Source organism: Amblyomma mixtum, chromosome 6, assembly GCF_055824585.1.
Source record: "Amblyomma mixtum isolate Tamu chromosome 6, ASM5582458v1, whole genome shotgun sequence".
In the NCBI taxonomy this organism is placed as follows: domain Eukaryota; kingdom Metazoa; phylum Arthropoda; class Arachnida; order Ixodida; family Ixodidae; genus Amblyomma; species Amblyomma mixtum.
Window position 1 is genome coordinate 141,171,999 of NC_143017.1, and position 27,697 is coordinate 141,199,695.

At 49.5% G+C, this 27,697-nt stretch overlaps 1 protein-coding gene across 4 annotated transcripts in view; it reads left to right on the plus strand.

Moving 5' to 3' along the window:
- Positions 1–27,697, plus strand: part of LOC149340619 (beta-1,3-galactosyltransferase 1-like) — a 98,411-nt gene that overhangs the window by 54,473 nt on the left and 16,241 nt on the right. The window contains exon 1 of one of the 4 annotated variants that reach the window (XM_089549453.1): positions 15,388–15,688. The exons of 2 other annotated variants lie outside the window; for them this stretch is intronic. The gene's annotated coding sequence lies outside the window, so the exon portion shown is untranslated. Of the gene's footprint in view, positions 1–15,387; positions 15,689–27,697 lie in introns of those variants that run through there. One more of the 4 variants, XM_089549452.1, reaches the window with a different exon arrangement.

Genomic DNA, 27,697 nt, shown 5'->3' on the forward strand with positions numbered 1-27,697 from the left:
CTTGTGAAAATAAACCTGTACGCTATTGGCGTCAGCGACAACATACAGCGGGCGTCTACGGCGCCCTTCAGTCATAGTAATACTAATAGAACGAATAGCCGCAGCAGGCCCCAACTGCATAAGTGGATCTCTATGTGAGGATGGCGGCGTTGGATGCTCTCCAGCATATACATACTATACCGTTCAGAGAGCGGAATGAGCGTCGTTCCGTTTCCCACGGTGGCGAGGCGAGGGAGGTTGTTCTGAACGGAGGACTCGGGCGCGGCAGCCTGAGTTAATTGAGGCTTGCCAGCTCTTGGGCTTCTTTCCGGGTGTGTATGCATAATGTGGGAATACTAATGTGGAAGGAATCGCAGCCTTCATCCGCGCTGTCAGCACTCTAGCTTCTTCATACAAGGTCTCACTCTTCAAAAGGCAGCGTGTCAACTGCAAAGTGCTGCACAAGTTAGTGAGCAAAAAAAAAATGCTCTGCGTTGTTTTGCCTTTGTGTTTTATACATTGGGCCTTGTTGCGGGACAGCAGCTGCACATTAACGAAACGGGCGACGAGCTAGATGGTGTTCTTTCGGCAAGCGTTTTCCGCGGCTGCTCGAGGCTCACTTTCTGACGTGGCTGCATGCATTCCTGTTGCGCTTCTGTCTGCTGGGCCGTCAACATCAAATGCGGCGCACTTTGCTATGTGGTGAAAAACAGTGCTGCGTCGGTACACAGCGTCGCCGCAGTGAGATCATCTTCCCCTACCGCCCTTTGTATGCTCCTTTCTATATGTGTATGTGCACGGCTGGAAGTGGTAAGGGAATGCATCTACTTAGGACTGGCAGTGGCCGCTGATCCGGATCATGAGAGGGAAATAACAAAGAATTAGAATGGGCTAGAACGCATATGGCAGGTTCTCTCAGATAATGAATGGCAGTTTACCAATATCCCTGAAGAGAAAAGTATACAACATATGTATTTTACCGGTACTCACCTATGGGGCAGAAACGTGGAGGCTAACAAAGAGGGTTCAGCAGAAGTTAAGGACAACGCAACGAGCTACGGAAAGGAAAATGATAAGTGTAACGTTAAGAGATCGGAAGCGGGCTGAGTGGGTGAGGGAACAAGTGCGGGTTAATGGCATCCTAGTAATGCCATTAATGGCATCCTAATGGCATCATCAGGAAGAAATGGGCTTGGGTAGGGCATGTAATGCGAAGGCGGGATAACCGCTGGCCCTTAAGGGTGACGATGTAGATTCCAATGAAGTTTGCGGGGGTACGGTGGCCGCAGTTGGCAAAGGACAGGGTTAAATGGAGAGACATTGGAGAGGCCTTAGCCCTGCAGTGGGCGTATTCAGGCTGATAATGTTCAGGATGATGATGTGCATGGTTTCCAGCATATCCGAAGTGGGCCTGGCCGTATTCGTCATCCCGTAATAGTGTATCTGAACATGGACCCTTGCTCAGAACGCTTCCTCGAATTAAGCCCCTCTCTGTCTCTGAACTCGTGAACTCCATGAAAAAAAAAAAAGACGTGGATCTGATCTTGCCACCGATGCCCAGTGTTAATAACTGTTTATTCACCAACTCACTGGCGCTGCTTCGCAGCGGGTCTGCCCCACATCCGCCCAGAGCGGAGGGTGAAAACGGAGTGCGTGATATCATCCGCCTTTCGCCACGACCGGAAGTCCTCCACCGTCTGGTGGGCTGTTTATATTCCGTGAAGGCGCGCATGCTTCAACCTCGCGGATCCTTTAGAAAGTTCTAAAGTGTGCATCGCAAGCGCAGGGCGAAACGAGAGGCTAATTTTTCGAAGGCGAGACGCCGGCTGCCCCTTGAGCTGCGGAGGAGCTGCTCTCCCCGTCGCTTGCTCACATTTACACCTGACCCATGACGAGCTGCGCCGCCTGAGCTTACACGCCGTCTCTTTCCGTTTTGTAAAGGCTCCGAAATGCTTTTCATGGACGCTGCTGTTTTTTCCCCCTGTTCTCTCGGCCTTGTTGGCGTGTTGCACTCTGCGGGAGCGGACCTGACGCATCATATACGACGGATGTGTAATCTGGGAGCTTGGATCTTTCTGCGAGCTTGGGAATCACGAGGCATAGCCTCCCATATTTTCTGTGAGGTTATGCACGAGCATGTGTATTATTACTCGTTTACGTTTTTCAGCCCAGGAGACGCGTGCTTGAGAATAACGGTCCAAATTTGTGCATGTTAGTGCATCAAGTTAAGGATAAATATTATTAATTAAAGTTTTACGCTCCTTGGCTGCTGCTCCCTGTCAGTACGACATCGTATGGCTCGTTACCGTTTCTTAATTTTAAACAGCCTATTATTTTTTTCCTTGGACTGGCTTCTGTTCCTTTTTTTCTTGATCCTTCCGAAACCAAAGAAAAATACATATATATAACATCGGGCCATTCTGGAATGCATAGCTTTCTTTTTTTCTCTTTTTGTTTGTATTCCGTTGCGTTTTTGTGCTTCAATCCTACTTCCCAGCTCATCTGAGACGGCTGTGGTGAAATCAAAGTTGCAAGAGAAATATTTACCAAGTTTAAGCCGAAAGCCATCGACCTTTTGATCGTTTTCTAATGCCTGAGTTTTTGGTTTCGTGCTTCTAAATAATGTTGTTGCTGCTTCTTGTCTTTTATTTTCATTTAGCCCGGAGATAAAAATAAAAAAAAAACATTAATCAAGCCCCAAAATTAAGGGTACTCATTCAGAGAGATCTGATCAAAATTCAGAGAGATCTGATCTACAAAAATATGTGTTAGACACGTTTCAAGTTAGCTCCTTATCCGCTGTATTGGCAAATCTGATACCAAAGGCGGTGATAACGTTCTCTAAGCGCGAGCAGGACCAGCGGAAGCGCATTTCGCTCAGACCTTAGTACAGATGGATTACCGCATTGAAGACGGGCTTTTCGGCGCCGGGTCCGTCTTTATAGTGGGAATTTCACTGTTTCGGTTTGTGTGGCACTGTGCGTATAAAGCGGAAAGCACCGCCACTATTGCGTCCATCTAGATAAACATCTGGCCGTCGTCGAGTTGATCCGAGCAGAGAGTCTGCCCTGCCTACGGGCAAGAACGGAGCCCCACCCCCATGCCTACCGCCGCCACATCGCTTGGCGCTGGAAATGCGGGCACCTAGACAAACGCGTTGGCGCAACGAGCTATAGTATAGTGGCGCGACCTGCTGATTCCGCGAGGTGGCAGCTGCGGGGATGTCCGGACGGCCCCGCTGGCTCGATGTGCGAGTGTATGTGTCCGATGTGTGTGTGTGCTCACGGCTCGCGAGTCGAGGGCGGGTATACGGGCGGCTCTGGCCGGTCGTCGTGATCGGGTAAGGGTCGATGCGTCCGTCGCGTCGGCGCAAATCGCTCCCTCTACTGGGATGCCTTCTCTCCCCCTCCCCTCCGGTATCCTTCCGGCCAAATCCTCCAGTAGCAGATGTATGCATGTATACGATGTCAGAAGAGAAAACGAGAGATGTACCGGCGGAGATGCGTGTAGAGGGCCGAAAGGAAGAGGCTGTAGGGCGGCTGTCCGGGTCTCGGCGTGTATTTGCCTATGCGCCCTTCGTTCCCTTGCTCTACTTGTGTCTTTCCTCGAAGGTGGCAGTATGGGGAGCGTCCTTATTGGTTCTATGACTCGTCGGGGTTTTTTTGTAGCTCTGTGTCCTCTGCCGTTTTCTTTTTGCTTTGGCTTTCTTTTTATGCGTAGCATATTGCAATCACTCAGTTCAGCCCTTGGGCGCGGCCGGGCACCCACCAAACCACGTCACCAAAGCACGTGAAAAAAAAAATAAAACAAAAAAGAAAAGAAAGGGGGGAAAAAGAAGGACGGCTGAGCATGGTGGCGGTTGCCACCACCCCGTTTCAAAGGGGGCGCTCCTATCCATCCATCCATCCATCCATCCATCCATCCATACGTCACGAAGGAAAACCTGCTGAGAAAATCAAGTGCGGCCAAGCAATACCTCGCTCAAAAAGACCGCGCAATATGCAACGCATTCTTGGCTTAACCAAGCTAAGCCTGGGCATAATTTTTTGTCCTCCTTTTTATTGCAGAACCAACTCGGGATGGTTCTTTATTTGTTATTTTTCTCCAGCTTTCTCTACATTTTCTCATCACTGGAGGTACTATTGCTGTGTTCTTCCTTGTGTGCATCCTTATTTTTTCCAGTGCGAAAGCATTACTAGTTCCATTACGAGAAAAACCGGCGGCATGTGCTAGTGTGTGTACTCGCAGATGGTACAGAAAATCCCAGCGATGACAAGAAAAATAGGGTGACGTCATCAAGCGGCCTGTATAACGTACACAGTAAGCCGAGCACCGCCACTTCACACATTCCTATTCAGGTCGCTCGTGTGTATATATTCGCCATTGGCCGACCTTGTGTAGCGCCAGTTTTCCTGACGCAGTCGTTTGTCGTACAGCGTTCCGGATGGTGTCATACAATTACTCGTTGCATACAGCTTGCATGTGTTATCCAAGTTGGAGGCTAGCTTGCGACAGGGATTCGAACCGACGACATATGCATCTTCAATTGCATGTCTTCCAGAACTCTTTGCCTCTTCCCCCCTTAAGGCGCTTTGAGGCGTCTACCGAGATGCGAGACAGTTACTGCGCCATTTCCTTTCCTCAAAAACAAATTTTCGCCTCAAAATTGTGGTTCAAAAGTTCGTCGTAAAGCGTTCCTGGTGGTTTCACACTCTCTCTCTCTCTCTCTCTCTCTCTCTCTCTCTCTAGCGCGCGCGCGCGTGTTTGTGTGGGTGTGGGTGGGTGGTGAGAGGGGAGTCAATGCGCTCAGGGACAGTAATCCTTCCCCACTCCCACGCGTAAGCAGTCTCAAGTGTCTCTGCCGAATTTTTTTTTCTTTTTTCCTGCGACAACACGCAGAAAAACTAATCCGTACTTGCGCGGCAGCTTGAGTGTTGTACCTCTTTACGTAACGTTCCTTTGTGTATACGGAAGCTTATTTTCGGCTCCAGTGGCTGCGAATCTCAAAACGCACGGGCATTTTCGGCTCCAGCTGTCTCGCAGCACTGGCTGCAGCAGTTAGTCCGTGCGATTCCTGCAGCGTTTCAGGTAATCATAGCTGTTTTCGATAAATGTCACTCGGTTTCGTAACCATCTTTTCTCAGCGGCGACGAACGCTTTTGGGATTAAACATCGAAATGCGCTGATCCTCTTAGATTCTTTCGGTAAACTCGTTAGCTTAGTGTCACGCTTTTCACTGGTTCCTTGTGCAACAGCAAGCCCGAAAAATTCAGCGGGCACTTTGGCTCTCTAAAGTGGGTAGAGGCGAAAGCGTCTTCCGAACCACTTTCGCTGCTTCTGTGGCACTAGTGGCGTCACATATAATTGAGTACTAATTACTAAGTGATGACAAATAACTAATTAATGGTTAATTACTGATTAATTCCCGAATACTAATTAACTGCTAATTAATGACGCTTAAGCTTCGCCTTTAGGAGTGGAACGCGACAGCGTGTTGTAGCGCTGCCAGGGAGTCCACGGAACGCCACCACCCGTTCGGCGCGATGCCTTGCCCTTTGAACGCAACGCTTTTTGAGGAAAGGAAATGGCGCAGTAATTCTCTGTCATCACGGTGGACACCTGAACCGCACCGTAGAGGAAGGGAGGAAGTGGGAATGAAAGAAGACAAAGAGCGCCCGTAATGAAGGAAATGAAAATTTTATTTGAGGAAAGGAAATTACGCAGTAACTGTCTCACATATCTCGGTGAACACCCGTCAAAATTCAGGGGGCACTTTTTTTACCTACAGTGTGGTCACTGATGTGTGGTTAAGATGTTAAGCTTCGCCTCTAAGATTGGAACGCGACAGCGTCTTGCAACGCTGCCAGGGAGTCTATAGAACGCCATTGCCCATTCGGTTCTACGCCTCGCTCGTCGGTAAATTCGTTTTGAGGAAAGGAAATGTATTTGTCTCTCATATCTCGGTGGACACCTAAATTTCTCCGGAATGGAAGGGAGGAGGAATGCAGTGAGCGAAGACACCGTATTCACTAAACGCGCCTTTGTTCATACCAAACCATCGAGCTGGCATGGCCGAGTGGATAGCATGCTCGTCTCGCACGCCGAAGACCGGGGTTCGAATCCCGAGCTCGACCAATTTCCTACTCCGTTTTCTTTATTTATATGGCCTGACTAGAAAAGTTAATTAGGCTAATTGGGTAATTAAGCAATTAACTAAGCTCAGTCCCACTTACTTGGAGCATCACTATACGATCCCTTCAATTGGTTGCATGGTTACTAGGCAAAGTACAATTGGCCCCTTTTGAAATTCGCGCACTGTGACGTCACGGCCGTTTCGACCAATTGAAAAGCGTGACATTTTCTGTCGACAACTGCTGCTTACAACGATGAGGCATTAAAGGCTTTCGCCTTAAAATGTTCTTGACTGCAGCGTTCCGAGTTCTCCAAGCCATGTGCGGCGCAGAATTTAAAGCTGTCAAGTCGTACAGCCGGCTGCAACGTTTACAAAACGGAAGATTGTAAAAGAAGTGCGTTAACCTCTGCTTCTTTGTCAAAGGGGCGTTCAGTTAAACTGGGTGTGTTAATTGCTGTAAAAGAAAAAAACAACCGGGGGGGGGGGGGGGGGGGGGGGTGACGCCACCGGGGAGAACCTCTCCCCGCTCTTAAATACAGACACAGCGGACTCTTTCTGTGTTAAAACGCTAAATCGTGAGTAGTTATAGCTCAGGTTTTGTTGGTCACCGCTTTCGCTACATTTATTGGTATAATGTCAAAGTGTAGTTTGAGTCGAGACGACCTGTAGGTGAAGGACGTGTCAACTGCCGCCACGCAGCCGTCACCATCGCGTCTGGGGCTCCGACCACTGGACGCGGGCAGTGGTTGACATGTCCACGAAGCTGACGTTTCCAGAATGCGTCCCCTGCTATTCACTTCTCTTGTGTTCCTGTATCTCACCCCCCACACCGTTTTCTATTCCCCGCGCAGAGTTCCAGCAACGGTGTATGGTCCCCAGTCATAGTTTCAGTATTAAGGCGAAAGCCTTTAATGCCTCATCGTTGTAAGCAGCAGTTGTCGACAGAAAATGTCACGCTTTTCAATTGGTCGAAACGGCCGTGACGTCACAGTGCGCGAATTTCAAAAGGGGCCAATTGTACTTTGCCTAGTAACCATGCAACCAATTGAAGGGATCGTATAGTGATGCTCCAAGTAAGTGGGACTGAGCTTAGTTAATTGCTTAATTACCCAATTAGCCTAATTAACTTTTCTAGTCAGGCCATATAAATAAAGAAAACGGAGTAGGAAATTGGTCGAGCTCGGGATTCGAACCCCGGTCTTCGGCGTGCGAGACGAGCATGCTATCCACTCGGCCATGCCAGCTCGATGGTTTGGTATGAACAAAGGCGCGTTTAGTGAATACGGTGTCTTCGCTCACTGCATTCCTCCTCCCTTCCATTCCGGAGAAATTTAGGTGTCCACCGAGATATGAGAGACAAATACATTTCCTTTCCTCAAAACGAATTTACCGACGAGCGAGGCGTAGAACCGAATGGGCAATGGCGTTCTATAGACTCCCTGGCAGCGTTGCAAGACGCTGTCGCGTTCCAATCTTAGAGGCGAAGCTTAACATCTTAACCACACATCAGTGACCACACTGTAGGTAAAAAAAGTGCCCCCTGAATTTTGACGGGTGTTCACCGAGATATGTGAGACAGTTACTGCGTAATTTCCTTTCCTCAAATAAAATTTTCATTTCCTTCATTACGGGCGCTCTTTGTCTTCTTTCATTCCCACTTCCTCCCTTCCTCTACGGTGCGGTTCAGGTGTCCACCGTGATGACAGAGAATTACTGCGCCATTTCCTTTCCTCAAAAAGCGTTGCGTTCAAAGGGCAAGGCATCGCGCCGAACGGGTGGTGGCGTTCCGTGGACTCCCTGGCAGCGCTACAACACGCTGTCGCGTTCCACTCCTAAAGGCGAAGCTTAAGCGTCATTAATTAGCAGTTAATTAGTATTCGGGAATTAATCAGTAATTAACCATTAATTAGTTATTTGTCATCACTTAGTAATTAGTACTCAATTATATGTGACGCCACTAGTGCCACAGAAGCAGCGAAAGTGGTTCGGAAGACGCTTTCGCCTCTACCCACTTTAGAGAGCCAAAGTGCCCGCTGAATTTTTGTATGCGCTGCAGCGTGTGCTGCAAGTCGATCCCAGCTGCTTTAAAAATGCACGATGACCGCGCACGTGTGGCCATTATTAGCATGTGCACGTTTACCGCCCATTCGCGGCCTCTTGTGCCGTCCGGTAGGTGGCAGCAGTGATCTCATTTGCACTCCCATACCGGCGGTCGCAGCTTAATACCAACCCTGCGTCCGCTTGTCCGATGAAACACGGGCAGCCGCGCGGGTCGCAGGCTCGGGTCTGGTATCTTTGGCTCTCAAAGCTCGGGCTTTGCCGGTCTGTCTCCAAGGAAAGGAAGAAGCTCCCCGTGCATCTCAGTAATCTTTCACCCTCGTGAGGAGGTTGCGGGCAGCAGAGTTTAGCCTTCGGTGCGCCAGGGGGAGTTGGCGCTTAGGTGCTTGCGTAACGGTACAGAACCAGTGGTGCCAGGGGCAAGAGTTGGTGAAGCTGCCGTTGAGTGGGTGAGCTTGGAGGCGTCGCGATTGATTGATTGATTGATTGATTGATTGATTGATTGATTGATTGATTGATTGATTGATTGATTGATTGATTGATTGATTGATTGATTGATTGATTTCTACGGGCTAACTTTTTGTCGTACATCAAGGCCTCAGTACTTGGGAGTTTCTATTTATGTTTGCCGTTATTGCCATTGGCGTCGCTGCCGTTCGGCGAATTAAAAGCACACTGAGGAAAATTCTGTCTGACTTTTTCTTCTTAGTACAAATCGATTTTCGCTGCTGGCTGTGTGCTGATGTTTGCGTAGTTGCACGTCTAACTCTAACATAACCTCAATGTCTTCTGGTAAGATGGCTTTACTGCAGTGCACTGGTGTAGGTAGGTGAATGGGTACGCTCGACTCGCAACTATAGCGATGTTTACAAGAGCGAATTGACAGGTTAATTGGTTCTGCGCGGTGCATATACAGCACGAATCACAAGACAAGGGACAGAAACAGTGAAAGAGCGAAAGCGCCCGTGTGTGTCTTTCACTGTTTCTTTTCCTTGTCTTGTGCCTCGGGCTGTATATTCATCATACCGATGTTTGTCCAGCATAAAAAAAAACGCATTCATTGTCGAGAAAATCAGACGAGCATTTTTCTGCCACTCTCATCACACTCCTCCCGTCAAGGCCATAATGGATTTCGTGATCGCCGTTGCGAGTGGATGATGGTGCAACCTAGACTCAGGAATCCGTGTTTTAAAAAAAAAATGGACGGACTAGACTATGGTTTCAAAAACGGCCAGTTGTGGTGACACCTGCGTGCCATTTTTTAACCTTATCTAGTCAAAAAAGCGCTTCTTTCAGAATGCGGCAATCTGACGGCGCAGGCCAGGTTCAATATTTCCGCAGTGTCCGTTGAAATGTGTGCTTTATTGCCCAAACTTGTGAGCCTGCGCCTAACGCGTAGTGACCTCGTAACTGCGCGTTGGTCATTACTGCATAATAGACAGCGGCAGCTGACAGCAACGGTACTCCATTCTTTGAAAAAAGAAAGCAGTTGAGCTGTACGCTAATTCGGCATAACTTTCTTTCATCTACCGCGTAGTATGTTATTCAACTTCGGGTAACACGCAGACTGTCATGGTTTGTAGAATGATTCGGGGCCACCTGCGGTTCTTCAAGTGCATGCAAATGAAGCTTCTGGGCGGTCTCGCACGCCCGCCTCGGGGAATTCGGCAGCGCTGCGGGTACTTCGTGCGCGGAGCTTTGGACGTGCATTAAGCACGTTGCATTGAATATGGGGCTACGGCGGCGAGCTGCGTGGGTAAAGCGAAGCGAGGACCGAGAACTCGTTAAGTGAATGAGCGAAACGAGGCGGCATCAACGAGTGCGAAACATGCGCCGTGAATTTTGAAGAGGGGAGTACGCCGTTTTAACCCTTACGTTAGCGCGTGGCGCCGCGAAACTAATAATGAAGTCTCGGGTGGAGCCTTCATAATTATCATAATGTAGCCAGTGTATTGGTAATAATTTTTCTCCGCTTTGCATCTGTTCACTGCTTCCTGTTTATTCCTCGTTGTTCTCAATTCGTGCATCATTTCTCGTTAAAAAAAAAAAAGTTTAGCATGGTTTTCGCGTCTTTGATGGCTCCTGGCTACGTTCATTCTGTAAATGAACAGTTTTTATAATGTGTTAATGCGTTTAAATGCCGTATTCCCAAATCTTTCCGGTGAAGTCAGTTTCAAAGCGCTGAGTTTGTAGTGGAGAGGAGGGTTGGGGAGAGTTCACTTTTTAATCAGTACCGAAACCCACCCGCACGTTCCGGAGAGTCCACCACCACCCACCCGCCTCACCCTCCAGAGGCCTTCACCCACCTACATCCACCATAAGCTCCACCCACCTTCAGCCTCCAAAAGGCCTACACCCAGCAGCGACGGTGAATGCCAATTCAAAGACGAAATGGGAAGGCAATCAGCGTAAAAGCGAATTGGACAACGAATACTGCTAAACGTAGATAGGTCGCATTACATCGTACGATCGCCTCCGTTTTGTTTCTTGTTTTTTTTTTTTTCACCTTTCAACCCCATCCTTTTTGTGCTGCAGCTCGACAACGGTGCTCTAAATGTCTGAGCTTTTGTTTGCAACGCTCCGCCCATAAGACCCTCGTCGCTTCCAAAAGCGTGCAATGCGTTGGCGACATAGTTTGGTTTGGTTTATGGAGGTTTAACGTCTGAGAACAACTCGAGCTATGGCAGACGCCGTAGTGAAGGGCTCCCGAAATTTCGACTACCTGGGGTTCTTTAACGTACGCTGATATCGTACAAGAACTTCGCCTCCGTCGAAATTCGACCGCTTCGGCCGGGATCGAACCCGTGTCTTTCGGGTCAGCAGCCGAGCGCCATAGCCACTGAGCCACCGCGGTGGCCAACGTTCATCCTTTGTGACAGGCAGGCGGAATAAATCTATGCTTTCGCTAGTTGTCTCTTCCAGTGTGTGTGCCTTGTGTCAGTCTTGCTCAGCAATTTTCGCTCTGCTGACTGTGCAGCAGAGCTCTGCCCAAAAGCCGGCTTACAGACGCAGCGGTGGCGTTCCGCTCTGTGCGCAGCCTCACCTCGTGCATACCCCAGCCCTCGGAAACACGCTCGGATAAGGGCCCTCCACGTTAGCTCCGAGCGCAGCAGGCCGGCACGGTGAGGTGCGTGCGCGGCCATTGGGATTCCCGAGGCGTTGTCTCGACCGGCATTGGCGCAGCTGCGTCGGCTGGAGAGGAGAGAGCTGCAGGCCTGTAGGTTTCGATCCACGAATCGTGTCTTCCCTGATCCGACGCCTCTGCTTTGCTTGCTCTTGCACCGCCGTATGTGAGTATAATGGGAGCAGGTTTCTGTGCGAGTCTAGACAACGTCCTAGAGGCGCTCTGGGCGCCTTCGTTCTTCCTGCGTCTGCGTTGCTTCCTTACGCCGTTTTCTTTTCTTTTTTTCTGCCTTGCTTTCTCGTCGTACCAGAGAGAAACGTCATTCTCTGAAGCACCGAAGGGAGTCGCTGAAGTGTGCGTTAGTACAAAGGAAGCAGTTGTTGGCCGAATCTTCCTTGCGACGCTAAATGTCATCTACCGTCACTAGACGTTGCATTCACTGCAAACGGTCAACGACTATCGATACGGATAAACCGGCATCGATTCTGGTGCCCGTGTCCCGAAAAGATATCTGATTTTTGGCCAATGCGACGTTGTTAGCAGAACTGCGTGACGCACGGGAGTTTCGTCGATATTTCTCGCTGGATTCTTGGGAGCGCCCTTTGTTAGGCGATTTATTCTGTGCACGCTTTCCTGTGTGCTCTTGCGATCATAGTTCATAAGTAAAGGCCATTGAAAGCAGATCCGTGGGTGAAGCAGCGGCGTTCAGTTCTGCGCTGTTTGATATGCGAAAAAGCGACGAGGATAAAATACGCCCGTTGAAGAAGCAACCGCGGCGCCGCACTCTTTTTGCGAGCGGCCATATACTAATGAGAACGTCGTTGCGTGGCCGCCTGCACCTACCGCTGCGCCCGTTATGACCGCGGCCTGCTTCGCTGGCATTGTCCCGCCCTACGTTTTTTTTTTTTTTTCGTCAATACGGTAGGGGCTGCATATTTGAATTCTCGGAGCACTTTCATCAGACGAAAGCCTGTGCCTCTGGGTGGTCTGGTTGCACTTTCAATACTTATGATCTGTATCTAATGAATCCTCCTTTTTGTTGTCTACATGCATCGCATGTAGACAACAAATGATGCTGATTTCAAAATAAAATGGGACTCCATAGGGCTGTGATTCACTGAGTCGCAGCAGAGTAGCCGCGGTAGCAATGTTTTTCGTGTCATTTCATATGGTTGTTAGTCTACTGTACACATTTTCTGTTTTCGGCATGACGACAAAGTACCTGCTCGCCACTATTTCGATCGCACTGCTGCGGAGTACTGCTGCTGCTACGTACTGCTACGGATCGTACTGCTACGGCACCCGTGGCGCAGTGTATATATCTCAAAATTTCCGAGCGCACGAGAATGAAACGAGGACTGATAGAAAGGACACACACCACAAAGCGCCGTACTGCAACTGATTTATTTGCATGCGAAGCGCCCACATTTATGCAATGCATCACTGGCACTAGCGGAAAAAGAACAAACATCAAAACAAACATCGCGGTGATACGTCTGGCTACGACGTTTACGTCTGGCGCAGTGTATATGCTTGTCCGGCCAATACTTTGTCTCGATGCTAGTAGACTTCGCTAAGGTGGCTTGCTGGCTTCTGAGCCGGAGGTCGAGCTTTCAGCGCACGCGTAATGGTTCCGGAACAGAAAACATTACTCCACTGGCGTGACCCTCACAGACTGTCATTTAGCTTTGTGACGTCATTGTGCACCAATCGGCTATACCGCCTCTTTGTCGCTACTGGCGAGGGTTGGGGTATAGTATACGAACCTTCTTCCACGTATCTCGCAACTTTAGGAACCCTGTTGACTTATAGGCGCTATTTGAACGACTGTCCCGCATCCGGTTTTAACGACTGGTCGGGACGAGCGGAACTTTTACAAGTGGTAATGGTGATTGATGTATTCTTCCGATTCCTCTTTGCATGTAGGTAGCTAGTTACCGGCAGACAAGTGCGTCGGGAGTCGGGCGAGCGGGCCTCAGACAAAGACGAGACGGCAGGACTTCTTTATTATTTTTTTATTATTCTTTTTTGGTTCACAAACCAAGGATGAGCAGGCAAAAGGCGCTAGAAGCACTTGTCTGAGGCCTGCGCACCTACAGAAAAAAAAAAGCAAACATTCGAAGCGTTTCACAACAGCGAAATTATATCATGGAACGGAAGCTAAATGACAACAAAGTCTTTCTTTTTTTTTTTTGCGTTCGCAGAATTAAGAGAATTTGGAACAGACGAAGGTGTTTCCGTTTATTTGCGCCGTTTTGCTAAAGCGTTCTTACATGTTTTTTTTTTTCTTTGAGTTGCCACATATGCGAAGAGCATTGCAGCAAAGTAGGCGCGTGCGTATACGCCACTTTATCTAAGCTTATTGAAATCTGCCATGATGAACAGGAACGAGCAACCAGTGCGGGAAACAGGAAACGAGTAGGAGCGAAAGCCAATTTTATTTACACTCTCGTACAACTTCATAAGGCTGTTGAGGAACTCCCTCGTTGGGCGAACACTGCTTCAGAAAACTATACAAGTGCGGTGATCGCAATGCTTGGGAAAGTTTCACTGCACGCGGTTAAAATGGCACCTTTCGTTTTGCTTCCACCTGTACATTGACGTGTCTCGGCTGCATGGAAGAGGCGACTGGTGGTTCACGGTGGTTCACACGAGAGGCGAATGGTGTGAACAGGCGTCGTTCGAAGGCATGGAGACCAGCAGCCTCCTTGCACGCTCTCAACAGGTGGGATTAAAAAGGGAGCAAGCTGTCCTCTAGACCACGCCCTTTTATAAAAGGGCGTACTCGTGTTTAAAGCGTACTTCTCGCCTCACCACAGGAGTTCACTGCTTGGCCTGCTCACTCAAGAGCGAGTGGAAAGTAGTCGGACTCAAATTTCAGTATCGCAGTCATTCCTAAGAACCGGATACGACAGTATGCGAGTGTGTTGCTCGTTCATTAACTGAAACCATACGAAATTAACCGTGGATGAGTTTTGGTCCTCTTTTAGCACTTATTTTCCTGTGATTGTTTTTTTTTTTCCCCGTCACCTGTTTAATTTCTCCATCCAACGTGAACGAGCAGACGACGTCTAAATGACCGTGACCGCCGATTCCGACTTGCTTTCACCTCTAACAACCACAGCAACGGAAAATATCGACCGCGCCCTTGTTCAACTTCTTTGCTGGTGTAACGACTTGGCGCCCGTGCTTCACCAGCCCCGGCAGGAAGCGTAGCGGAAGCCCTGTTCTTGCCGTTCTTCCTTGTTGCAAAATCCTCTCTGCTTTCTCGCCTCGCACGCCCTGCGCCTAGCGTGCAAGCAGTCTTCTCCGCCTTGGTTCGTGTGCCCGCTCACCGGCGTCGTTCGATCGTTGGCCAGTGCCCAGCCGGCTGCTCTTTGCGCTTATGCGTTCTCGTCTTTTCCGTGAGAGAAGGGTGCTGGTTGCCCGCCCGCCTGTCTGCCTGCCCGGCCATCGATCGCCCACTGATGGACGCGGCGGGCGCCTTTTGTTTCACGAGATTGTTTGATCGCGTGACCGCTTTCCTCCTCCCCCTCTGGATTGAGTTCTAAGGATAATGGCGGGGAAGGCTTAGGCTTTGGGCGGAGCAGGAGGAATTACAACAAAGCAGTCGCTCTGCCCCGTGTACGACCACCACCGCCACCCAGCGCGCTCCGTCTCGTAACTCTCCCGGTACGGTCCGGGAATGTACATATATGGCAGACACGTTACGTATTGAGCTTACAAAGCAACCCCTCACGCCATTCGTCGATTCCGCCGGTTCCCGGTATTCTGTTCGCTTTTCGCGAAAGCCTTCATTTCATCTCCGTTCCGGACCTGTCGTGCTCAACCCCGTTCGGAGTTTTCGTCCGCGCAGGCCCTTGCCTGGCACGGATATCTCGTTGGGTTAGCCTGTACGTATCGCAGCGTAAAGCGTATACTAACTGGCAGAACCACTCCGCCAGAAGCTTGTTTTCTTTTCGGTTCACTTTGAAACTTGCGTTGCGACACGGCATTGTATATAGGCGCGTTTGCCCCAAGCCATTGTTATGGTTCCCGCTGGCTGAAAGTATACCCTCCATTTCCGGTATATCTGGCTTCGAATTTCCTTTTTTTCTTCCTTGCAGGCGCCTGGCAACCTTCGGGAAATCCGCCTTGCCTTGCTTCTTTTGTCTCGCTTCTCCGACATTTCCCTCTCCTGTTGCTTCCGCGCCCGTTTTTCCTTGCATTTCTTTTGTTTGTTTGTTTTTTTGCTCGCCGTCTTCCGTTCCGCTGTCACGCGAGAATCCGTGGCATCTTCCCCCGCTGCGTAGTAGGTCGCGTGCTCGCCGGTGGGTGATTGGTAGCGGCGAGAAGCATGCTTGCACGGCGCACAGACTCGGCGAATTTCGTCATCAGATATACTTGTGCAGCACGTAAGCTTTGTTGCATGTCGCTGTTTCGGCTTCTTCGGCGTTGCTGGCGTTGTTCTCTCACCTGTCTTTGCGCAGTGGTCGGGAATACTTCATCTCGATTCTTTGTCCTTGAATTCTTACTTTTGTCTTGCGTGCTGGCGGTGCTTTGTTTATCCACACAAGCCAGCCAATGTGTGCTAGCTTTATACGTTTGACTGCAAGGTTCTTTACAGACTTGCAGGTATTTTCCTTATATTAAGTGCGCACGTCAGCTCACCGTGCCCTTTTTCTGGATTTGGGCTCGCACAGTGCCGCTTTCTTTCTCTTCTCATAACAAATGGTTTCGTATTCGCTGTGTTTACATTTGGTTATTTATTTATTCCCAGCTTTTGCGTTCGCTTCTACTGTTGCTTGCTTTTTTTTTCTTGTGCAGTTGATATAACCCCCCCCCCCCCCCCCCCGCTTTTTTTTCCCCCGAACATTGACCTACACTGTTCTGAATCAGTAAGGACACTTAAGCAGCTGATAACTGGACTGCTTTCGCAAAAGTGAAACGCATATCCAAAACAGCCAGAGCAGCTGCGGCAAATCGCGGTGCATTTTTGCGCATCTTAATTCCTGTGGAATCGATTAATCCGCTGAATCCGCAGTCAGTCTTAGCTGGCAGTCATAGAGGTGTTAATATTTTCCCGAGAGCAGCGGCATCCTTGGGAGTTCCTAAATACGTTCATTGAGTAAATTCTCTACTTGTCTCCCTCTGCTCATGGACTCGAGTGTTTGCTTCCGTATTGCATAATCGTGTGTTCCCTTGCAATCAATTTTTTTCAGATTGTATCGCATGTCTGACACATATCCTATAATCGTTGTTGCTTATTGTTTCTCTTTCATTTAATGCATTTTTGATCCTATATCGTTTGCTGTTATTAGGACAGATTATTGCTTACAGTATATTTTCTACTTTGTTACCAATTTCTGACTTGTGCATTTTACTGTCTGTATTGTGAACTGTGGGTGTTGTAGATATGTTTTGTTGGGATATATGTCGCCAGTTTCGGTATAGTTTCTTGCGATATGTGAAAATAACTAGCCGATTCCACTATCAGGCATCAAAATCTCTTTTATGTCCATGTCGCTAAAAAAAATAATAATATAAGCGATTTTTTTTTTTTTCATACAAGGTGGAAAAAAAAATTGCATCGTCTCTGCACCGCATAGCTGGATCGATTCTCACCAGCTCGGCTACCTGAAGGTGGCATTAAAACAATATGCATTCGTCTTCATGGACTGCTATTACTGCCGAGGGAGGGGGGATTCGAGGAAGTAGCCCGAAATGCCAATCGATTTTCCCCGGGCTCACTAGCGACGTAGAGCAGTACTTCTCCCGCGCATTAGTATCATGTGCAACTATAGTCTGGGATACGCCCGCGTGCTGGCCCGTACGCTAGGCAGAGGGGATTGTCGAATTACTGGCTATTCACAAAGAAAACGTTAATCCCTACTATAAGTCCTCGTAAATCCAACTTTGTGTCCAATGCCTACGGCATAGAGGCTTGTTCGCTTAAATAGGCGCTTCGCCACTAAATTCCTGCCCCAGTTCGATTAACAACCGTGCTCCTACTCCGAACGGGTTAGCGTTTCGGTTGTGTCGGCCCCTACGCTGCACCGAAGTGATGAAACCGCGTGTGCTCTCTTTTCTGTTCAGCTCGCTCGCTCCGTGCAGACGTGGGTGCAGTGATCCCGCTGCTGTCTTACTTCCGCGTCACATCTTCCCCTCGCCACCGACCGCTCCTCAGCGCGCCGGTTTAACGGCTCCTTTTTATGCCCGTCTTGTTCCCCGCGTGAGCACCGATCCGCTCCTAGCGCTCCGCCTTTCTGCGCATTGCTTTTCTTCTACCCGCTCGGTTACCGAGGAGGTGTCTTGATTTCCCTCCGCCGCGGCGTGCGGTGCCTTCCTGTGGACGGGCCCGTCTAGGGGCCCCCTGTCCTTTCACTCCGCAACCCACGTCGACGGCTTCCCTATCTTTTCTTGTTTCTTCTTTGATTTCTCCGGGTCTCCTTTTCTCCAGGCTGATCGCCCCCCTTCGCTGGTTCCTAATGACGTCCGTGTCCGGCGTAACGGCGAAATGGGTGGGTGGGGCCGCCTTAAATATACCTGGCCGTACTCTGCCCCTGGACTTCGGTGCACAGCAGTGAAGACAGCCTTGCGTGTTCGTTCCGGTGTGGCAAATACTCGGAGCCGCTACCGCACGATTTTTTTTTTTCTCTATATTTGCGTGTGCGGATTTTTCTACTGGGGCGCGGGAAACAGTAGCAGGCTTCGCAGACAACGTGGCCACGTGACGTCGACTGCAAGCCGCGTTCTTTTTTCCCCTCTGCCTTCGGTAGGCACGAGCTTGTTTTACGGCCCTGCGAAATGAGCCGCGGTTCTGTAGCGTCTGTCCGCCCGTCCAAACTGTTATACCGCTTAATCTTTCGGAGATTGTTCTTCCGGCCTGCGTCGCCGTTGTAGCTTTCAGACTTTGTTCGAACTCAACTTCTGTTCCTTCTTTTTTTTTTCCATTTTGCTTCTTGTTGGCTCTCAGCGGTTACTTTCGGAGCGGGTATTGTTTTCGTGTACGAGTGGAAAGTAGGAATTGCTTTCGGTTTGAAAGAAAAAGGACAGGAGCCGAATAAGCGAGTATCTCGCGCACCTGCGCCTTTGTCCGGTCGCTTTAACTTGATTCAATTTGCGCGCACCGTTTGTTGCTTTTGCTTGTGGGTGCACCCTTTGCGATAGCGTTGCCTCGTGCGAACGTGGCCCTCGGGCGCGACCGACTCGGTAGGCCGCCAGTATCACACTTGCCGCGCGCGGACTTGATTCTGTTAGCTGCGAAACTTCTCTGTATGAGGACTGTGGGGAAATCAGCCCTGAGGGGCCGCCAGCGCTTCGCGGATACGAGGGCTCGTCGAATTTCTCCGGTTCTGCGATGGTGTGGTCGTCGCTCTCTCCCTTTTGCTTGTCTTTTATTTGTACGCTAGTTCTGTTCGCTTTGCTTCTGGAACATCCGCGACGTAGATCTCTCTTGTAACTGTGAGGTTTTGTTTTCAAAATTGCGTCACCGCCCCCCCCCCCCCCCCCCTTCCCTCCGACGCTTAGGCAGAGACATCGTGCGATTTAGTGAGGGGTCAGTGGGTGGCAGTGGTTGCCTAATACAGACAAAGTTACTTTAATCTACTCCTTAATGATGCAGAGGGAGAAGGGGCTTCGTTGAGAAATAAAAGCAGAAAGGTCGACCTGTGCGGTGGTTCTCCGAAGTGGTGCAGTGCTGTGGGAGAGGGCGAGAAAGGGTGTTTTAATATGGGCTAAAATGTGTACAGGAGAGAGGTGTGATTATGTACTAGTGAATTACTGATTTGCTAGATACATTGCGATAGTTTGCGAGATACCTACACTTTCGGGCGTTCTGTGAAGCCGTTCAAATTTAGGCTTATCCAGTCTGACCTTTCCGACTTTCGTGACGGTCTCTCCTCGCTAGATTTGTCTTAGAAATATCTCATCGAGAGCAAACAAAAAGTGCGTCGCCAGTTTCCTCCGTTGCGCGTCTTCGCGTCAATGGAAGGAAGCTCTCGCTCGCTCATAAGGGCGCGGTAGAGTTGAGCTGGCCTTCGTACACCGAGCGCTATTCTGGGGCGCCTCGTTAGTCACCCGGCTGACGCGCTCAATCAATGTCTCGGGCGGCGCGTCGAGCTGCCCCGAAGCTTCCGGGAAGCCCGTAATACTGCTACGTACCTGTGGCAGGCCGGTGGGCGGAGACTTTAGTGCATGGCGTTCATTTTCCCCGACTCGCAGGGCGTGGTCCTTTTGTGTTCCGTTTTTGTCTTTCAGTGATTTGCTCTTCGCGCCCCTACTTTTATGGTATAGTTCTGTTTCCCGGAAGGGCAGTTTGTCATTCAATAAGCGGGTCGTTCCTCGCGATGAGCGTGCGCGCCCAGCTGGAATTGATATACAGCGGCTCTTCTCGGTTTCGCTTTGCGGCGGTGGCCATTTTCAAACTGATGTTTGGTTATATCACGCGTTCGACTCCCACCAAGTGCTTGCCCGCAGCGATTGTTGCGGAATAATTAATTGGACGCACCTGTTCTCGACCGCTGTTATTGGTGGCTTATTGGGAGCTTCGCAAGAATCTCCGATTATAGTGTCATGGTGCCATTCGCCGAACATTTTAAAGCGATTTTTTGAAGGTACTGTTCGGCGTAAAACCTGGCGTCGGCATTGTCTTGACTGCAAAATCCTGGTTGGTCGAAAGGATAGTGACGTGTAACAGCAGTTTTGGTGGAAATAAAAAACCATTGTCTAGCGGAGTCGAACCCATGTCCTCTGCGAAGCCGGGCACTCTACCTCTACACCGCTAAGGAACGTTCGTTCAGTGGGATAAATGGAGGCCTTGTACGAGCACCCCCCCCCCCCCCCCCACACACACACACACAGTAGTCGAATTGCGTTACGGGAACACTTAGTTAATTAGGGTACCTAATTAATGTCATCAATTAATAGGGGTGATTATGTGTAATAAAGCCGTTATGTGATGGCAACAGGCATGCCATTGTCTGCGAAAGTGCGTGCCAGGGGCCTCCCTGGCGACCTTAGTGACCCTCAACCCTAGTGACCTAAGCTGAGTTTAAGTGCCTTCCAAGTTTTCGGGGCAGTGCGTCGCATGTCAACATATGGCATTCAGGGGCGCGTATTATTTTACCCAAGCCTTAACCAGCTTCTCTTTGCATCGATCACTTCTTCCGCTGCCTTGCAATTCTATTTCTATTTTGGCGTTCGTAATGCAACAGACTAGTGGTTCTTTCAATTCTGCGCATTTTCCTCACCTCTAGTGACGTTGTTTCAAGGCGTTGACCGCACTTATTCACGCGCATGCTAACCGCCGGGCCCAGATGTATAAGTGCTGCATTGTGATTTACCACGTTCTGCCTTTCTCGCTACTTTTGTCTCTCGATCGCCAGAGACAAGCTGGGGTGTTTTCTTGCGTGATCGTTGCGGACTCCTTGTGTGATTCGCACACTGTGTTTTGGTCGGAAGGCCCCCGGGAACCCTCCCTTTTCGCACTTATCACTTCTTGTTCTGCGCACACTGAGTCTTCATTTCCTATCACTTTACTACAGTGGTCAATGCGCTGCCGTGTAGCGACCCTGTTTCGCCCGAGTTCCGCGAAACGCTCGCTTTTGCGCTTTTCGGTCGATCGGCGGCCTCCTTGTCGTCGTAATCCTCCAGGTGGCGGTGTTTGGCGACCAGGTTGTTCCGGGCGTCGTCCTTTCCTGATCAATGGAGCTCAGAGCGAGAGCCGCGCGCACCGCCACAGCGAACTAGCAGTGGGGCCCGGTGCACACTTCCTGGCAAACACCCGCACTCGCCCCCACCGTACACATGCGTGGAGGCAGGCAGGCAGGCCCCGCGTTTCCATGACTTCATTGATCGCCACCCCCTTTACGCCGCACGAGATCCGTCTTCCACGTGCCTGTTCCACCCGTGTCACGCACCCTCGTTCCCCGTCGTTATTCCCTCACCGTGCCCCTCGTTCCCTGGTGCGTTCGCTGGGTTTGCGTGTCGTCGTTTATTGTTCGCTTAAATTCTGGCGTGACGAGGTGCTTTCCATAAGCCGTCGTCGGCCCTCGTTCGGGCCGATAAGGTGCGCGTGGTGCCACCCGAAAACAATGCGCTACAAGTGTATATAGCGAAGAAATAAACAGAGAAGGCAGAACCGGGACCTTTATCACCAGCCGTGTTGCGAGGCCTAACGGCGGGGTTGTTTGGTTCCCCCTGGTGGTCGCCTTGGAAGAGAAGTGAGCTGTTGAGGTTGAATTCAGTCAATTTAAGTGATATTTTCTGTGTATATGTGTATATAACTTCTGTGTATATATGCGTCAGTTTCTTTGCAATTCTCGCTCCACCAACCGCCATATTTCTACTGCTAGCTGCTGTAGCACGTCACTATGTGTATAGTGCCTAGAATATACTGGCACTATACTATGTGTGCTACGGTGCCAACGATGCATATGTCACATATATTTTCTGATTTTTGATTTCGATTCTTTATCTAGGAAGTTGCTGTCTGGAAACTAGGTTGCTAACAACCTGCCGGGCAGGTTGTAATAACGTCACAAGGTCACCTGACGTCTCAATCAGTCGTTAGTTTAATTACCAAATGCCACGGTTCGCCAACCAGTTTGCGAAGTTGCCAACTGATAACCTCTAAAATCCTCTCGAAGCTACCGCACCTGGAAAATACGGTAAAAAAGAGAGCTGTAGCCCACATCGTGAACCCCTTGTCTTGACGAGCAGCGAACTCTGATTTTATTTTCCTTAATAGGGGAGGGGGGAGGTAAGTAAAGTGTAACACCGCCTCGGTTTTAAAGTGATAAACGTCATAACTATTTTCCGAGTAGCAACCACGGACTAGTAAATTTTCTTATCACCATTCAGCGGTAATGGACCTGGTAATTGACTTGGAGTCTACAAGTGTGTCGTGAACGTGTACTTCGTCAGTTTTGTCTTTTTTATGCGAAGCATACTACTTTAGCTACCACTTCAGCCCTTCACCGTGGTTATGCGCCTCCAAATCACGTGATACATGACGTCACACCACGTGACACGATGACGTCACGACAGTGGAGAAACGGGGGCCCACCTCGCGCCGTCGCTGTGGTTGTGCGCCTCCAGATCACGTGACACGATGACGTCACGACGGTGGAGAAACGGGGGCCCACCTCGCGCCGTCGCTGTGGTTGTGCGCCTCCAAATTACGCGACACGATGATGCTTCGCATTCTCCAGGCTTAACCAAGTTAAGCCTCAGCCATTTTTTTTCTTTTGTGAATACGAGTGTCTTCTAACCACACATTCTCTGCTGTGTTAAGGGTTGTTACTTAACCAGACCCTTTCTACTGTGTTTGCATTTCTACGTTTCTTTTTTACGAACAGGCAATGCGCTAGCGTGACTGGCGTGACAATTTACTCAGAGTGTATCATATAGCAAAAATGAGTGAAATGCATCCATACCTTCGACAGGATTTGCGTCAAGAAACAGAGTACAGTAAACTGAGAAGGGTAGATGGAAACGCAGTAAAATAAAGGAAACGACTTTTAACAAAGCAAATGTTTCATATTTCATTTAACACCGCCTTGCCCATGGCTATTTTGCATTTTTTTTTTTGCTCGGGATCGATGAGAATTGCGTTAACGCTGTAGCGGTGTCATGTTATCGACTGCGGGATTTCTGTTACCTTGAACCTTCCACCTGACTAGGCGTGCACAGCCCGATTCGACTGTGCGTAGGAGCGGGGCTCCGTTTTCGCCAGTCGTCGAAGACGCAACGCTCCATCCAAAGGCCTAGCGTGAAGGGGAATCCGGCTGTTTATCGAAGCGTGCATGACGGCCTTGTTTTGTTCTTGTTTTTTGGTTTTCAGGCTACATTCGCCTTAAGAACAATGCATGTCTATATCATCCTCTTTTGCTGTCGCTCCTGTATCGCCTCCTTTTTATTTTTTCGGAAATCTCTTAAATAGCGTGGCACTTGCGCCTCTATCGATCTGGGATTTCACTTCTTCAGTTCGTAGCGCGTATGCCATTGTTTTTACCCCTGGTCCTTCACCTCAGCAGTGTGCACCGGTGTCGTCGATATTGAGTCTGCTTTTATGCGCCGTCTTTTTTGTCGCCGGAAGGCTAGGTTTGAGAAGCCTATTGTCTCCGCCACTTTCCGAAGATCGGGCTGTGTGTTCGCTCTCGGTGAGCCTGCCTGCATCAAGGCTTTTTGTTTGCTAGCTTGTTCGTGTGTTTCTCCTCACCTTTTTGCTTTCATTACACCACCTCACTCGGTGTACGGTGTTGTCCCCTCACAATTTGTATTGCACTTCTTGGAACGTTCGGAACATGTTTTTTGCGTTACGTCCAGGTGAGAGGCTTAAACGTTTTTTTCGAGTTGGGCTTCTGTTTTTTTTTTTTTGTTGTTTTTGTTGCCTTCGATGTTTCCGCTTTCGATTCTAACGCGTGGATGCGCGTATTGCGTGTTTGGTTGCTGTCGCATGATCGAGCGTCCTGTTGTGCGCGCTAGTGTTTGGCGCTTTTCGAGAACGAATGTTGTACCTTTCAGTATTGTTTCGAAAACCTACACCTCGTCTGTCGAAAGCTTGGTGAAAGAAATTTGCTTCGCTTTGCGTGTTACCTTAATAAGAGTGGAGGACGTGCTTCGATTTGTGCTCTTCTTGCACTCACGTTTTTTTTTTGTTTTTTTTTTTTCACTGTCTCTCATTGCAGGCTGCCGCATTGCGTGTCTGTGCGCATATGCCACGAACGCTCTCTTTTTTACTTGCGTTCTTGTTTTTTTGTTTGTTTTACCCGTCTACAAAATTACCTATGAGCGTACCGGTGCCCGCAGATGGTTATAGTGGATGCTGCCTACGTCTCTGCGTCGACATCGGCCGCTGGTTCGGTTGCCTTTCGCTGCTTATAACCTGGCTCAGCCTAGTTGCGCCACAGCCATTTCTTTTCTTGTGCTCCCGTTTCAGTTGTTTTGTTTGCGCGTGATTTGACACTGATGGTGCGCTACGTCATCCGGTTCGGAAACTAAATCCTTGCTCGGACAGCGCAACGTCGCACACCAATTTGCGGTCCGCAGGCGACTTGGCAGGCGGCACTCTCGGAGACGTATATGCACAAGTATACTCGCTTAAATCCACTGAAGTCGGTCTCAATTTAGCTGGAAGTTCTTCTTGCGGGATACGCTTCAGCAACATTTTTCTCACCATACTAGCAACCTGGCCACTGTAGCTGTCGACATCGTAGACCTTCCTGCTTTATCCTTCTCCATTTATCTCTCTCTTTCTTTACTCTCTGCTGTTCTTTAGCTTGCCCGCTTTCCCTTCTGCCGGCTGTTTGTTATTGGGACTGAGTTTGCGACATTGGCGTCTCCCGCTTGATGTCGTGTCCGAGGAAACGGAGGTGCTAAGTTGCTGATCAGAAAGAGAGAGAGAGAGATAAACAGACGGACGGAAGGGCAGGGAGGTTAACCAGGCGGTGCCCAGAAGGCTACCCTACACGTGGGGAGGGGAAGAAGGGGGGGGGGGGGATAGCGGCAATGAAATGAGTTTTTGAAGTGTTGATCGACCACTATGACTGGGGCACATTGCGCACACTTAAAGATTCAAGTTTATGGACAGAAACACAAGCTTTACATAAAAAAAAAATACCTCTTACGGGTTGCAGACAACAAATAGCTCATACATGTTGGTGGTGCCCTGTGAAGTTCGAGCAAAAGTTCCCCAGGTCCTACTACATTGTCCCTATATTCGAACGACACATGACGTGTAGCCACGGGAGAGGATCAGGAGAACCGCCTAGGTTTCCAAGGGCAGCCGGAGACGGGTTTGCTTACGAGCCCTCGAGCGCGCCGAGTCTTCGGAGGTGGCATGGCAGGAGGCTGCGGCTGCCGATCGCGCTCCTTTCGTAGCTGGGCAGACGTCCCCGGAGTCCGCCGGCTTGGCCATGGCGCGAAGCAAACGGAACAAGCAGTCCGAATACTCGGGAGTAAACATGTTATTTTGTGGTCGGCGCGCCCACTGTTCAGTTTCTCTTTCTGGTCGAGATCGTGCAGACAGCCCTAAACCCTCGAAACGTAGGCTGTTTACGTACTACTTTGGCTTTTTGGGAAGCACTTTGGGCCAGGCGTCCCGTTTAAATTGCCACTCCCGGGCACAACGACAGAGAACTCTGCGTCTGCCGTCGATCGACCAAAGATCATGCTTGCCGAGCTGTCTTCGTTCTCCTCTTGCGAAGCGAAAGGTGCAGCTGCTCCGATTCGTTTTTGGTATAGCTTCCGTTAAACGCATAACGGCCGTCCCTGACAGCTTTCTCGGTGGGTCATGTGCATATTTCCCTCCCCTCCCCTCCCCCCGATGGATTCATGCTTTTGTGCCGCGTTTCTGAACTCGGCTGCCCGCCCGGTTCCTCATAGCGCAGAAATCCCCTCGTCTCTAGTCTTTCGCTATCTTGATCTGCCGCTTGCAACTTTTTTTTTTTTTTTTGCCGCGCACTGGAGCATAGTGGTAAAGGCATCACGCGAGCCTGTAGATTGCTCAAGTAGGCTGCATACGGGCAATTAGCTTTCCTTTGGTTTAAGCGTACCTAAATGAAGCAAAAAGCCATTTCACTGCCTCTCCCCAACACTCCTTTTTTTTCTTACTTCGCTTTTGTTTTGTGTGAGGCGGGCTGTTGTTGTTGTTGTCCTCTAGAAAATGGCGCATACCCACTGCGGGGGATTGGCCAAGACACAGGCGGCAACTGATAGGTGTTCAAAATGTTAAACAAGAAAATAATGGTGGGGAAAAATAAAATAATCATGATAATAATAGCAATTAGGAAATAAATGAAAGGATCTCAGATGTGTAATTGAAATAGTCTAAACAAATGCTGTGAGATCGGTGACTGAAATAGAGAACGGGGCTAAATATTCCACGTTTCAGAAAGCTTTCATTCCAGAGAAATATTGATCATGAGAAAGAGCAGAGCTTAAGACGGCAGCCGTTTAGTGTCTGTAAGGAAGTTTTGCATGGCGGAGAGCACATTCCAGTTGCTGTGCCCAAGGGAGGAAGCCCCAAGAGACAGAGCAACCCCAGCTGACAGACTTAGACTAAGCTGTCGTAACGGAAGCTCCAGCAGGCGGCTCCGTAAAGAGGAGAAACGGCGGCAGGTCAACAAGAAATGATCTATCGTTTCGGGTTCTCCGCAGAACGGGCACAATGGGGAGACCGCCAGACCAGATCTATAAAGGTAGAAGTTTAAAAGAGGCACGCGACAACGTAGACGCGTGAAGGAAACCTCAAGCTTGCGTGATCGCCATCCTTTACTGCACCACGGGTAAAGGAGATGCCGCAATTCGGGAGAGGAGGTCAGAGCTGATGCTGCGAATTCTTTCAAGAGCAGATACCTGCGAAACCTGGCCGCGGTAATATATGCGCTGGGTGGAAGCACAGATACGACTGGGCCTTGAAGAGATGCCTTCGCCAGGGTATCAGCAACCTCATTCAAATGGATTCCTCTGTGCCCAGGCACCCAGACCAACCGTAATGAACACACGTGGGGTGGAACCAAGCATTTGAGTAACCGAAGTGCCTGAGATGTTGTAGGCGCGGTGAGAGAGGAACACAACGATAATGAATCTGTCATAATTATGACAGAAGACAAGGAGCTGTTTAATTTGCGCAACGCTAAGACTACTGCTAGAAATTCGGCCAAATAAATAGGGGTGTAATCGGGAAGGCGGAGTGAGAATGACCAGTCAAGGGAGATGGAGAAAATGCCAACACCGGCCTTTTCTTCACACTGTGAGGCGTCTGTCGCTATGAGCACATGAGATTTAAAGCACAGCAGGTAATCCTGCAATAAACCGCTGAGCAAATGTAAAGGCATTAACTTTGCATGTTTTGGAAAGATGTCATCGAAGACAATCTGAATAGATGAGTTGTTTATTGTCTGGTTTGGAAGCAGCTTCTGGTCGTCGTTATCTGTTATCAGTGCGCCTTTTAGTAGGATGGGCTTGAAATTGCTGTCCTGGGCAGTGCCCGGTAGCAGGCTGAATGCATTGGACATGCTCCCTCGTATCGCTGCGTTATCGGGCCCACTTTGTCAACGGCGAGGCAGACTGCCTTTCCTTTTTGTTGCTGTGTGGAGTGTAGATATGCCTTCACCCTTCGGGGCTGATGGATGCGGTTACGTTTCGATTATTTACGCTTTTTGCGTGTACTACCGCTTGGACCTTGCCTTTTGCCTTTTTTTTTATTATTGTACTGCACATGAAATGCACAGGGACAGCGTTCGTTGCTGTCGCTCGCAAATCGCGAAAATGTCAGTGTTCGTGCTTGGGTCCTCACCTGCATTGAAATGTTTTATTCTACGTTTAGGTGTGCACTGAAAAAAAAAAAAAACAGTACTTCGATTCACTTTGAACTGCACATCTTGCTAGTGTTTCTGTTTTTATTCTGAGAACTGTCA